This window comes from Tasmannia lanceolata, unplaced genomic scaffold, assembly GCF_043159265.1.
Source record: "Tasmannia lanceolata isolate RefF3 unplaced genomic scaffold, GAP_Taslan_0.1 ptg000002l, whole genome shotgun sequence".
Taxonomy (NCBI): Eukaryota; Viridiplantae; Streptophyta; class Magnoliopsida; order Canellales; family Winteraceae; genus Tasmannia; species Tasmannia lanceolata.
In genome coordinates, this window is record NW_027518679.1 from 30,367,966 (window position 1) to 30,381,201 (window position 13,236).

Sequence of the window (13,236 nt, forward strand, 5' to 3'; positions counted from 1 at the left end):
GGGTGCGAATTTACAATCGGCCTTTTTTATTCTGTTGACTATACGGCCTTGACAGGTAATAAATGGCTGGATTTTAGGGATGAAATGAAGATCGTGTGTTGGTAGTGGGCGTAATTTTGGTGAGTTCTAAAGGGTGATTTCGGTAAGTTGAGGAAAGATATGGGTGCAACCGACCGTTGACTAGTATTTTCGTGTTTCGTGACGGGAGATGATTTTTTCACCCCCACTGTAGGATTATGCGCCCCCCTGGTAACGGAATTGTGGGCAGACTTTAACGCTCTTTGACGTCAAATCACTTTAACAGGAGGCGCATAATCCTACAAGGGGTGAAAGAATAACTCCCTTTGGTGACTGGTAATTTCGGATTTTCGAAGAATCTGACGGAGGTTTTGACGGAAATCGTTAGATTTGTGACTAGATTGGAGGAGAGGTTTTGACGGAAATCGTTAGATTTGTGTCTAGATTGACGGAGATGGAACTCATTCTAATCGACTGAAAATTCTCGAAATCTTAAATGAGGAATAAATGTAATTAGTAGAGGGGTCTTTATGTCACTTTACGATGTAGGATGATCCAAACCGTTCATTTGAAAGGGCACTCGAAATCTTATCCAAGTAAATGTAATTTGACGGGCCATAAATCATCTGAGTAAGTTGATCCTAACCCTCCGATCTGTAATGGGATTGTACATTATAAAACCTCTACTTATTGAAGGGGTAGGATCATCCTATAGGTATTTACGTCGTGGCCCATGGAATGAACGGTTTGGATCATCCTAAGAAGTGGGCCCACTTGGGTTAAGTCGGTTTTTAGGTTGAAAAGCCCTTCCATACTTCCATTACTCTCCTTTTCAATTTCCTCAGGTCCTGCAAAATCCAGAGTAAAAACCATTACTTGCATCAAACATCTCTTCGTACGAGTCATTTTCAAAGTAGGAACAGTTGTTGAATCTTCGCTTGCAATTACCCATCTCAGCTGAAAAGCCAAATAGATGATAAATTTGCACCCCCTGTTGGATAATTCGCACCCCTTGAACGTTAAAAAAAATAGTTAAAGCCTACCGGGGTGCGAATTTGTCATCGCCTCGTGTTTTTAAGGAAGAGTTCCAGTTCTGCTTCCTCGTTGCTATTGTATTGTCCTTTCTTTCTTTCTTCCTTCTTTTAATATCCGACTCCGTATAATCCTTATCGACATGTTTTTTTTTTTTTTCTGGTCAATCACCTTATTAATGTGAAGGGTCAAATGGCATAGTTTTAAATGTTGATCGAAATCCAAAATTTCGGCCGAAATATTTCGGCTAAGGGTAAGGCCGAAACAAAATTCTCAATGAATCGGATTTTTAAAGGATTTCACCCAAAATTTCACGGAAATTTTGTTTTTTACCCTTGTTTACAAAATTTCCTCCGAAATGTTAAAGATTTCAACCAACATTTTAAAAAATTTCCACCGAACCGCTGAAATTTTAGAAATTTCAATAAAAATTTTATGAAAACCAAAATATATTTTTTTTACATAATTTCGGCCGGAACTGAAAAATCTCAATTTCGGCGGTGGCCAAAACCGACATTTAAATCCTTGGTTATTAGAGGCCGACTTAGAAAAAGATCAAGTCGACTTGTGAAAACACCAGGTCGACTTGTTTGGATAGATTTGCAAAAAACAGTCGGGTCGACTTGCAAAAATGTTGGATCGATTCTAGTCCATTCATCTTTTTTCCTTCTTCTTCTTTTTCATTTTTTCTGGCGCATCTTCTATTTTTCTAGTGTAAGTTCTTCTATTTTACCCCTCATTTATCCTTTTTCTTCTTCGTCTTCCTCTCCTTCTATCTCTTTTTATTCCTCTTCATCGTTTTTTCTCTTATTCTTCCACTTCTCCCTCTCACGAGTTACAATAGTGAATGGCTGTGCAACGAGAAGGAGAAGAAATTGGTCTTTTGGTCTGTATGACACCTTACCTGGGTGAAAAGAGTTGAACTACCAGCCACCCGTAAATTCGGACTAGTCATTTCGTCTTTTGCTTTTATTACCAAATTTTTAAATTTTGAGGTGGTAGAAGCAAAAGTAGAACCTACTTGTGCAAAGATCCAAACCACATATTTGTTGTTCCTTGTAATGGATGGGCCATGCATCGAATTTTACTCCCATTACATGATTTTAACCGTCCAATTTATGGCAGTGAACACAGACTGTTGGATCTTCTTATTCATGGCCCATCCATGGCAAGGCCTCCCCACAGTGTCACATCTCCCTCCTTCTCTCTCTATGTGTTTGTCTTCTAATATTGCCGTAGAAAATGAATGAATTTCCAGGCTATCGAGAAGCACAACATGGATAGAGGACATAGCCGAGTACATCAAGGAGTTCAATAAGAAGTCCTAAATTTTAATTATATATGTGGATTGATCGGTTTTCCACCTTCTTGGCACAACTCTTCTTTTCAGTGTTTATATGTTTGTGGAATGTACAAGAAGACCATATTCTCTGCGTTCTGTATCTTTCATGGGCGATTATGTTGTTATCGTGCTCTTTTGTTTGCTTTCTGTGACTCCTATTTGATGTAAAGAATGCTTGCTTTTAGAGCGAAATCGTAACACTACTCCATGATAAAATAAGGTAGATAGTTTCTTATGAGGGTATATTTTGTTGGGTTCCTATATGACAAGCATTATGTCTTTTGCTAGTTCAGTGCTTAAAATTGTTGGTCGTATATGTGGCTGATGGAGATTTAAGATAAAAAAGTAATGATGCTTCAAGGCGCGTAATCGCTTTCCTTAAGACAATATTCACCCCCACCAGTAGTGTGCAACAAGGATCCGCGAATTGCCTCCAAGATACAATGAAGCCTTGTAGGAATTTCCTACAAATGTCTGACGACCCTTTGTACAAGCGGAATCAAACCCAAAATGCCCTTTAAGAATTACAAGCCTTAGAGAAATTCACTAAAATTGTTTCTGCAGTAAAACAATTTTTAGTGTGTAGTTTTGTATAAAACTCAATCTTCTAAAACAAGAGATTTAAACAAGAAAGTAGGGGAATTTCATGAGAGAAAAGTCCAGCAATAATTAACTCTTAAAAAGACAGATTTTCTGCTATTTTTATAGAGCCATAGATGTCTTTTCAATGTGAAAAACATATCTTCAAATTACCCTTTCGAATGTTAAAATCATCCTTTCAAAGTACCCTTTAGATTGGTTTGAACAATGGCCGTTAGATCGCACATTTTCGCGATATAACTAATTTGGATCATCAATAAAGTGTCGCTTTAATTTGAAATCATCCAGAACTGTTGGGAAGCAAAATGACACGAAAGATTCAAAAGAAGAAGTGAAAAGATGTGTCCACTTTTCTCCCAACGGATAGATTTTCGAACAACCACGGTCGACCAGGCCTACCGCGGTCGACTAGCCATACCTTTTTGGAAATCATTTACATTTTCAGATTCCAATCCACGGTCGACCAAACCTCCGCGGTCGACCGGCCCTCTTTGAAAATCTGTTTTAAATTCCTATTTTATTTTCATAAAACTTTCAAATATTTTGAATTGACCCAAAACATTTTGAAAAATTTCCAACAAAAATGTTATTGGGCTTAGGCTGACATGTGGATGATTGCAATCCTTTTGGTCTTTAAGTTGAAGAGTTAATTTTGTCTTCTCTTTCATAGTTAGCATTTGTGGTATTTGCATAGCTAGAAAATAATGTAACCTGTGGGCAAACAAATACAATAAAAAGTGTCAAGAAGCAAGAAATATGCTAATAAAGGGAAAATGTGTCACCTTAATAGCATGTGCCATTCATCAAGAAGCAAACAATTAATGTGAAATCAACTCATTTGCAATATCTTTCCAAATTTGCTTAAAAATGACCTAGATGTAATTCACAAGTCAATTCAAATCGGAAAGGAAATACTTGGAAACGAAAATACAGAAAAACTTGCAATGTAAATGATCTTATACTCACACATTCCTCATGTGACAACTTACAAATTCTCTTGCAGTTGAGTCAACTAAGGAGATTTTCTACATGAGCATGCTAATCACATATTATTCCATGCCATTTGAGCAACCACACCTCTAGGTCCCATCAGCTACTATGAAATTACCAAAATTGTCCTTGTGATCCTTTTTAAACAAGAAAAGGACTTTCTGTATTCTGCCCATTAATGACCTTTTGGGTAAGATCTGATGTGATATTATGTAATATGTTAAGACAATTTTCTTAATTGTTGCATGACTCATGGTAGCTATGGTGCAGTAGGCCACTGCATGATTTCTTCTATTGCAGTATAATATGCGCATGTGTATCTCCTCTATGGAATAGTGACCATTCTTTGAGTCAGAAAGAGAGGAACCAATTAGTAAATGCTGGAAAGATATATTCTTTGAGAAGAGAGGAAACAATTAATCCTAGTTGGGTGCCGTCTGGATGGCTAAAGTTAAATGTTGATGGGTCTAGCATGGGAAATATAGGGCCGTTTGGGGTGGGAGGTTTGCTTAGAGACGAGGAGGGCGAAACCAAATTGGCTTTCTTAAGGCCCATAGGTGTTAAAGGACTCCTATGAAGCAGAGGTCAGAGCAATGCTCCAAGGCATGAGGATCGTCAACGATAGCTTGTTGGAGAGACTCATGAGGATCGTCGACAATAGCTTGTTGGACAGGCTGACAGTTGAGGGAGATTCCCTTAACGCCATTAGGTGGATGAATGGTACCAGGCAATGTCTGTCGAGATTCGCTGACTTCATCGACGAGATTCGCGACCGTGTGGATGGACAATCCATTTGTTTTCAGCAATTGTTTAGCTAGGGAAGGGGTGAATCAGGCATCCTTGGAGATATTCAATTTTCTTCCCCGTGATTCATTGTCGCTTTTATTGCATTGTTTTGCCTTGCCTCGTCTTCTTCACCAAGACCTACTCAGTCTTGTGGCTTGTCTCTTTTATTAATATAGCTCTTGCCATTTCAAAAACAACAAAAGGAATGGTGACCATGCTTTCATATTTACTTTGTAACGACACAGAGATATGGTAGCGTAATGTGCATATCTATTTCATGATCTTAAATATCAATTTCCATATATTCATATAGCTGTAGACACACGCGCGCACACACACACACTATCTAACACATGTGCACATCTTGGACATTATATCTGATTTAAAGAGTTGAGTTGTCTAGAGTTAAGCCTCCAACGGGAACTCCACTTTGAACTGAACTCCTCTACATGTTTGTTTGGGGTTTTTTAACTTTGTGAGGCTTCAATAGGCATATATCACATGTTGTGTGTGTCTACTCTCATGGATCTATAAACATGTACAATAAGTTTATATATAGTCTTGTGCTCAAATATTGTTCAACAGTTGCATGTCACGGGCATGATAATCCTTTGCCTCACATCCCTGATGTACTCAACAACGCCCCCAAATTAGCCCCGAGTCAGCCTAATTCAAGCGGCCTAGCCATGTAACAAAAGCAAGGAAGCACATAAGTGAGTGGGAGAAATGTGTTGTACCGCTCTCAAGAAAGAATGCTTGCAAGTTCTGAAGTTCACAGTAGAGCCAAATTAGAAGACTCACTGTGGGCGTCTCTATCACATTAGAGAAGCGTTACGGATAATTAGGAGGACAGCCCCTCACATCAAATGCTAGTGTTGCTTTTTGTAAATGATGATGGAATATATTTAAAAAAGACCAAGGTGGCCAAATGAGAGTATACAAAAAGGAAGGATAAATAGAAGCATACAAAATCAACAACATCAAGGGGGAGGTGGTAAAAAATCTCTAAATACGTTCACTCAACCCTGGCACAAGACAGGCAATTCGCCTCACAATTGGCTGATTGAAAGGCATACTAGAAAATCATTGAATGATCTTCAACTGAATCCAGAATTTTCTCAATAGCACCACCGAACCTCCTAGGAACCTCCTAGGGTGTGGAACTCCATCTCTGACCCACAGGATTACATTAAGAGAGTCACCCTTAATAACTAGCGATTATGCTTCGATTTATCTACAATCTCTATTCCCTTGTAAATCCTGAACATCAACTTCACTAAAACTGATGATGCCAATGAGAATCAAATAGGCCTGAATAATCTTATGACTCCGAATCTCGAATCATGCCTCCTGCACCTGCCGGACCAAGATTTCCAAGATGGCCTGTTAGAGTTCAACTCCAAACATCCAGGAGGAGGGGGGTCACCTACGTGCAAGATGCTCCATCCTGACACAACTCAGTCTAATAAGTTGGACTCCGTCGGAAAGAGCTGCCACTCAATGCACAAATCCCAAAGAGTGCAGCTTCTAGCAGGCCAATGCGCAAAATCCCAATCTTGAAAGAGCTTAGCAATGTGACCAGTTAGAAGCCAACTCACTCTAAATAAACAGAAGATATAATGTTAAAGTACAAAACAATAAATGACGGCTTCTCCAACAGCTTAAGCTTTTGGAGTAACTGGTAGTTTCATATGGTATCAGAGCAAAGTTCCTGAGTTCGAACCTCCTTGATGACAAAAATCCACATGCAATGGTTAACCCAGAAGTGGAGCCACATGTGCCACATGTAGGCCAACCCAAAGAAAGAGGGGCCACATGTGAGGGGGAGTGTTGAAGTATAAAAGAATAAATAACTCCTTCTCCAACAGCTTAAGCTTTTGGAGTAACCGGTAGTTTCACACACTAGTGAAGCAACAATGAAGGGGTAAATGATCCACTGCTTCCTTCCGACATGAAGCAGAAAACACAATGACTGAGAATGATCTTACCATAGCTACGGATACAGTCATTTTTTTTCAGGCAAGCAGTCCAACAGAAACCATTCAACCCTTTGCAGAGCCGGGACGCTCCAAACCGTTCTGACATTGGCCTAGGGAAAATTCAAGGCAAGGTCATAGAAAGAATGCACAGAAAAGACACCCACAGAAGTCCCCATCCAGATCTACCCATCCATCCCCTTTGTGCGCAGGAATATAGACTCCAACCATCCCTTCAATGCATCAACCAACTCAAATCTCCTAGTCAAAGAAAGCCCTTCGAAAGAGGAACTTCCACTTAATCTTCTCATTCTGATGGATAAATTTAACGTCGCTATTGTTGAGCATACTATAGATGTACCATTCTTTTGAGTCTTGATCTCTCCACAGTTACATCTATACCCTTAGGAGATTTATCCAATTGTTGAATGACCTCCCTCATTCAGAAAACCAAGACCTTCTTTGTTAGCTGTATGGACTTGGTCTTATGTGGGGTCATCTTCTTATGCTAAAGATTATAGCAAAAGTCAGGTAAAATCCCTCGGCTTTTTGCACATCTATTTCATCATCTGACACCACATGTCTTATCAGTTCTGGTGCTACTAACCACATGACTGCATGAGTGTTCTACATCGGGAGGAGATCTGATGAAACATGTAGGTGGCTCTCTCCTTTATTAAGGGGGAAGGAAACCATCCAAGTATCACGTTCCATATCTGATTTGTCTATCAATTTACGGCCTGTTAGTATTTTAACTAAATATCATAATTTTGCTAGCTCAAGATATCTAGATGTTTCTATGCCAGGAGGAGATCTGATGAAACTTGTAGTTGGCTTTATTTCATTTATAAAGGGGAAGGAGACTATCCAAGTATCACCTTCCCCATCTCTGCCTTCCACTCTCTGTCCCTGATTGTGTTTTTTAAGACCTACAGAATGGCATAGATAATGGTTGGTGGAGGTCTTGATTCCAATGGCCTGTGCCTATTCACCAGTTCTTTCAAATGTTGTTGCTAGATTGAACCAGTCAAATGTTTTACCTAGGACATCCTAGCATTCCTGTATTATTTTCAATGTTTCCTTCTCTTTTTTCTCTTCTGGTGTTGATTCTGGTGACTTAATTTGTCAAACATGTGAATTTGTTGAGCATACTCTGTTAGTTTATCCGGTTAGTCATAACAAGAAATTTAGTACTTATTTTTGTATTGTACATTCTGATTTGAAAGGTCCTACTCTTCATGTCTCTTCTTTGGGTTTTGGTTATTCTGTGTCTTTTATTGATTAATTTTCATCTGGTACATTTGTATCTTATAAAATCAGAGGGAAGTTCCTTCTATGTTATGGTTGCTTCATAAAATGTAACATGCCCAGGCCAGTGCAGGTAATTCGTTGTTAACATTAGATAAATGGTAGAGAATATCTGTCCAAGAATTTTCAGTTGTACTTGTAGGAGCATGGGATTGTATTGCAAATTTGCAAGCATAATGTTCTTACAGCGCTTAATAGAAGAATGTTCGTGGGTCAAAACCGTCATCTCCTTGAAATAACAAGCTTTCTTCTTAGTGGTGTGCATGATCCAAAGTTTTTTTTATTATTGAAGCCTTGTTTATATGTTGTTATTTTATGAATTGAATGCCTGCTAGAGTTCTCAATGGAAAAACATCACTGTATGTTTTACTAACTAATTCTTCTTTTATCTTATCTAAACTCGATGCTCATGTGCCCAATGAGAAGCTTGGCAATACTTTACTAAAACACATATTTGTTGGCTGCTCAAGTTCACATAAAGTTTGTACGTGTGTTTTATCTTCCAGTAAATTCTGTATCTAAGAATGTAAGATTGTCTTGTTTTACTCCCTCGAAGAGTCTTCTCAAAGTCAATGCATCGGGTGGGTCCTCCATTTTACCTCATGTTTTGATGGGGTGGGACCCATTATGCTACACATGCATCGCATGGGCCAAGAATGCTAATATTTCACTATGTTTACTGCATAACCCAGATATGGATTGAACTGTAAACTCTGCCTCCTTGTTGGTTGGGCTTTTGCCATTTGTTTTATCAACTGATTGAGCTTTATAAAGATGTCAGAGATATGATTCTTTGGCATCCTGCTTGCAACTACATCCCTGCCATCTAAGTAGTTGTACTCTATATCTGTACTAAATTGCTATTTATTAAACCAATATCCATTAGATGATGCAACTCCTCTGGACTGTTTATAAATAGTATTCTATAAATGACCTCCCCTTCTAAATTTTAAAATCCTCTTTGGGAATCTCCAATACTTTTTAGACCATTTCTTCCTGAATGCCACACCCAACTGCATTTATTATTCCTTTAATCTTACATATTTTCATGCAAATTCCTCTTTGTGAATCTCCAATACTTTTTAGACCATTTCTTCCTTGATGCCTCACCCAACTGCATTTATTATTCCTTTAATCTTAAAATTTTAGTGCAAATTTCTCCTTTTGAATCTCCAATACTTTTTAGACCATTTCTTCCTGAATGCCTCACCCAGTTGCATTTATCATTCCTTTAATCTTACATTTTTAGTGCTGCGATTAATGCAGTTGTATGAAGAGAATCCAATGGGGCGCCCTTTCAGCTGTGTTTTGCTAGGCACACTTCATTTTAGCATGCCTCTTTTTTTGAAATATTCTAAAATTTTGAGATCGTTAAAAATCTAGTTTTAACTCCGTTGTATTTTTCACAGCCTATCCCAAGCGAGGATAAAGGAGGAGGGTTGGCGTCAGTCAGGTTGGCAGCCGGTTGTAAACTTTGCTACTTTTCTATGAAATGAATCCTATAGAAAATTCGTTGGGAAGTAATCCTCTTAACGACGCGCTGCATCGGCGCCCGGATGTAGTGTCACCTTCTTCATGGAAATTTTCTAAAGGATTCATTAGCCGACCCCAACTAGTTGGGGACAAAGTCTTAGTTGAGTTGAGTTGTAAAAATCTAGTTTTTGCATTAGCATTTGTGATGAAGGAAACGCCAAAATTCAGATCCAAATAAAATAGTTAGCCTGCTTTGGTAGCTTCCATCTTAGACGAAGTATCTGAGTTCTTCTTAGCTGTACCTATTTAACAAGAAAAAGACTGAGAATTGCACCCATGCATTTATTTTAAACTCAGAGACACGAGAAGATTTGAATGAAAAACAAGGGTTGGAACTGTCGGTGATCTCTCCCTCTCCCTCTCCCTCTGTATTAAACTTCTTTGATTGGTTGTTGATATCTTGAGATAAAGTGTAAAATAAGGAGTGGGTGTCAATATCAAAAGAGGGGAGTGCCATTACAATCTCCCTAAAAGGTGAAAGAGAAACGAGGACGACTATAACGTTGAAAAGATGATGCATAGGTACTAGATAAGTTTTTTAAAGAAATGTTGAAATGCAAAAAGATTGAGCCAAAGAAGAAAAAATCATATAAAATCCATTATTCATGTCAATAAGATATTTTACTGTCCTTAATTAAAAACAGAATTAAACCTTCTTTTGTATTCTAGTTTCTGATTCATTGTATCCCATTTGTTTTTTTTTTCCTATGGTCCGAAACCATGGGCTCAAGAAAAAACCAGATTCTAAGCTATATATCCAACCTCCCTCACCTAATTTTGAGTCCAATAATCAGTTCTGTTCACATAATCGATTCTCAAAGTCCAAAACATAGGCCTTAGTTTTGGGCTTAACACTTCTCGAATTTCATAGAAGTTGGTTAAGGTAGGTTTCTTTGATTCATTAGTTTTGTTTGCCTCTGTCGTTAATTATAGTTTTGCATGCCATTCAAATCCTTCTTAAGACCCTGTTTGGGTTGAAGGAATTTTCTAGAAAAATTTTGGAAAAGAATTTTTTTTTTTTTTTCCTAAAGTTCCTTCCTTTTTCTACACACTAACAAAGATAAGCTGAACCAGCTCTTTTCAATTTTTACTTAAAGGGACCTTTGATTTAAGATAATATCCCTCGAAAATTAAACATAATCATATCATTTAGCTCTAAATTGTGGAAAGAAAGAAAAATTCCATAGATATTTTCTTGCAATCCAAATAGGGGCTAAGTGGAACATAGAGAAAGTGGAAAGTTGTGAAATCATCTATCTAAGATTCAAAAGAAACAAAAAAGAAAAAATTATTTCCATAGGTTGATCCTAGCCCTCTGATCTGAATGTTAGAGGGTTGATCCTAACCCTCTATAGATCGGAGGGTTAGGATCAACCTATGGAAATAATTTTTGGGGCACAACCTATTTAGGCTATGGCCCATCTAATGGACGGTTTGGATCATCCTATGGTGCAGGCCATACCTTACTTCGAATAAAGTGAGGAGTATCCCTCATCAAAATACCGTAGTGCTAAACTGCTAATAACATTTCCCTTTATATAAGATCCCAACCCTAATCTCACTATAAAAGGTTCACATTAGTATGCAGAAGCTGTAATTTTAACATTATGAAAAGGGAAATGATATATTCACCTCTTTTTTTTGTACTCGGTAGAAAAGGTGTTAAATATATCACTTCCCATACCCTTATTATGTGTTATGGGGGAACTGCCCGCAATCCCAACATGAAGAGGGATTGGGTTGGCATCCGAAAGGCAAACATAAGTATGGCCAAAACCTATTGAGAAAACCTTGATTGGATTATCTTAGGCCCTTGATACATCAAGCCTCATTTAGGATTCTATGAAGGAATATAACCTGGTCATTTTGTACTGGTATATCTTAACCCCCATGTGTATGGCCTCACGATGCTCTACGGGATCAACAATCTTGATTTTCTCAAACCACCAGTTAATCCAAAAGCTTAAGCGGTTGGAGAAGGCATTATTTATTTTTTTATACTTTGACACTCCCCCTGTTTCTAGGGTTGGCCTACTACACGTGGCACATGTGGCACCTCTTCTGGGTTTGGCCATTGCATGTGGATTTTTGCTAACAAGGAGGTTTAAACTGAGGACCTTTTGCTCAGATACCATGTCAAACGACCAGTTACTCCAAAAGCTTAAGCTGTTGGATAAGGCGTTATTTATTCTTTTATACTTTAATTGATTTCGTGTAGATGACCAAAAAGTAAATTTTACCATTAATTGTGACAGTGATTTTATGCGTAGTTTTTTTTTTTTTTTTTTTTTCCGTTAGGTAAGCTAGGATCAAACTTGCGACCTCAAAGTTGAGAAACAAAGCCTCAACCATAACTTCATGCGTAATTGTTCTCATGTATAAAATTTGGCGTGTCCAACCACTTACATTTTCTTCCCAGTATGTAAATAGCTAGTATTTATTTCTTAGATTTTGAAAACCAGTTTCCTAAATTTTGAAATTTTTTCTTAATTTCTTAAAGTTTAAGACTTTAAAAAGTTTACCAAGAATATTTATTAAAGAACACTAATGTCATAACTTTTGACCTATAAAAACCCAAGAAATCATCATTACCTTTTCTGCTTGCTACTAAAATATGATGAATTACTACAGCCACCTCCATAGCTTAAGGAATAAAAGCAACCATTTTGATCTGTATATCTTAAATCCATTAACAATAGTTGTAGATTTATAAAGCAAATTCTCAACTCAACTAAGCCTTTGTCCCAAACTAGTTGGGGAGATTTCTAAAGCAAATATAACAAAAAATTGTTGATGATAATTCGATTAATTGATATATATGCTTTTTGATCTAAATTATTTTGGTCTACTATTCATTTTTTTTAGCAAAAGCTCTCAAAATGATTCCAATTCATTTTTTTAGCAAAAGCTCTCAACACGACCCGACCCAAATTGCACCCCTATATGGATTCCAATACTAAAGCTATGTTTGGCAACCATGGAATTTTATTTTATAGAATATTAGCTTACCTAGTGTAGAGAGAGGGAGAGTGGGAGTGGGAGAGAATTGAGAGGGCATGAGTTAGTAGAGGTGCCAAGTAGCTTGAAAATAAGGAAAACAAAAAACTCTATTTAGATTTGTCAGGTCTGATATGGGAAAGTCTAACCATTGGATCATCTTGGAGGTAGATTAGGCAAGTTGGTAAGTTTGGATAATCTAGATAGACTAGGCAACTAGATTGAGTTGGAATAATATCTTTCCATAGTTATCTAGATTTGATTAGATTTCATTCTATGTTTATCTTGTAAGTGCACTTTATAAGCACCGATTGACTTCTTTGTAAAATATCCAAGTTTAGTGAAATCTCTAGAATTTAATACCCTTAAGCCATTAAGGGGAAGGTGCCCAAGTCCTTATAACCGCTTTCACATCCGTTCACTTATCCAATGTTGGATCTTTGCTTTTCGTATGGAACCATCAACAATCTCCCCCTCCACGCGAAAGCAACGTGGGAACTACAAGATCTTCCCAAGGAATTCTTCTTTGTCCTCGAGTGTACACCAGGATTACCATGCCCTAGCTCTGATACCACTTGTTGGGATTCAGGTAAGACTAATAGGATAGCCGCAACGGGGAGGGTGTCCAAGTCCTTATAAGTCCTTCAACATCCA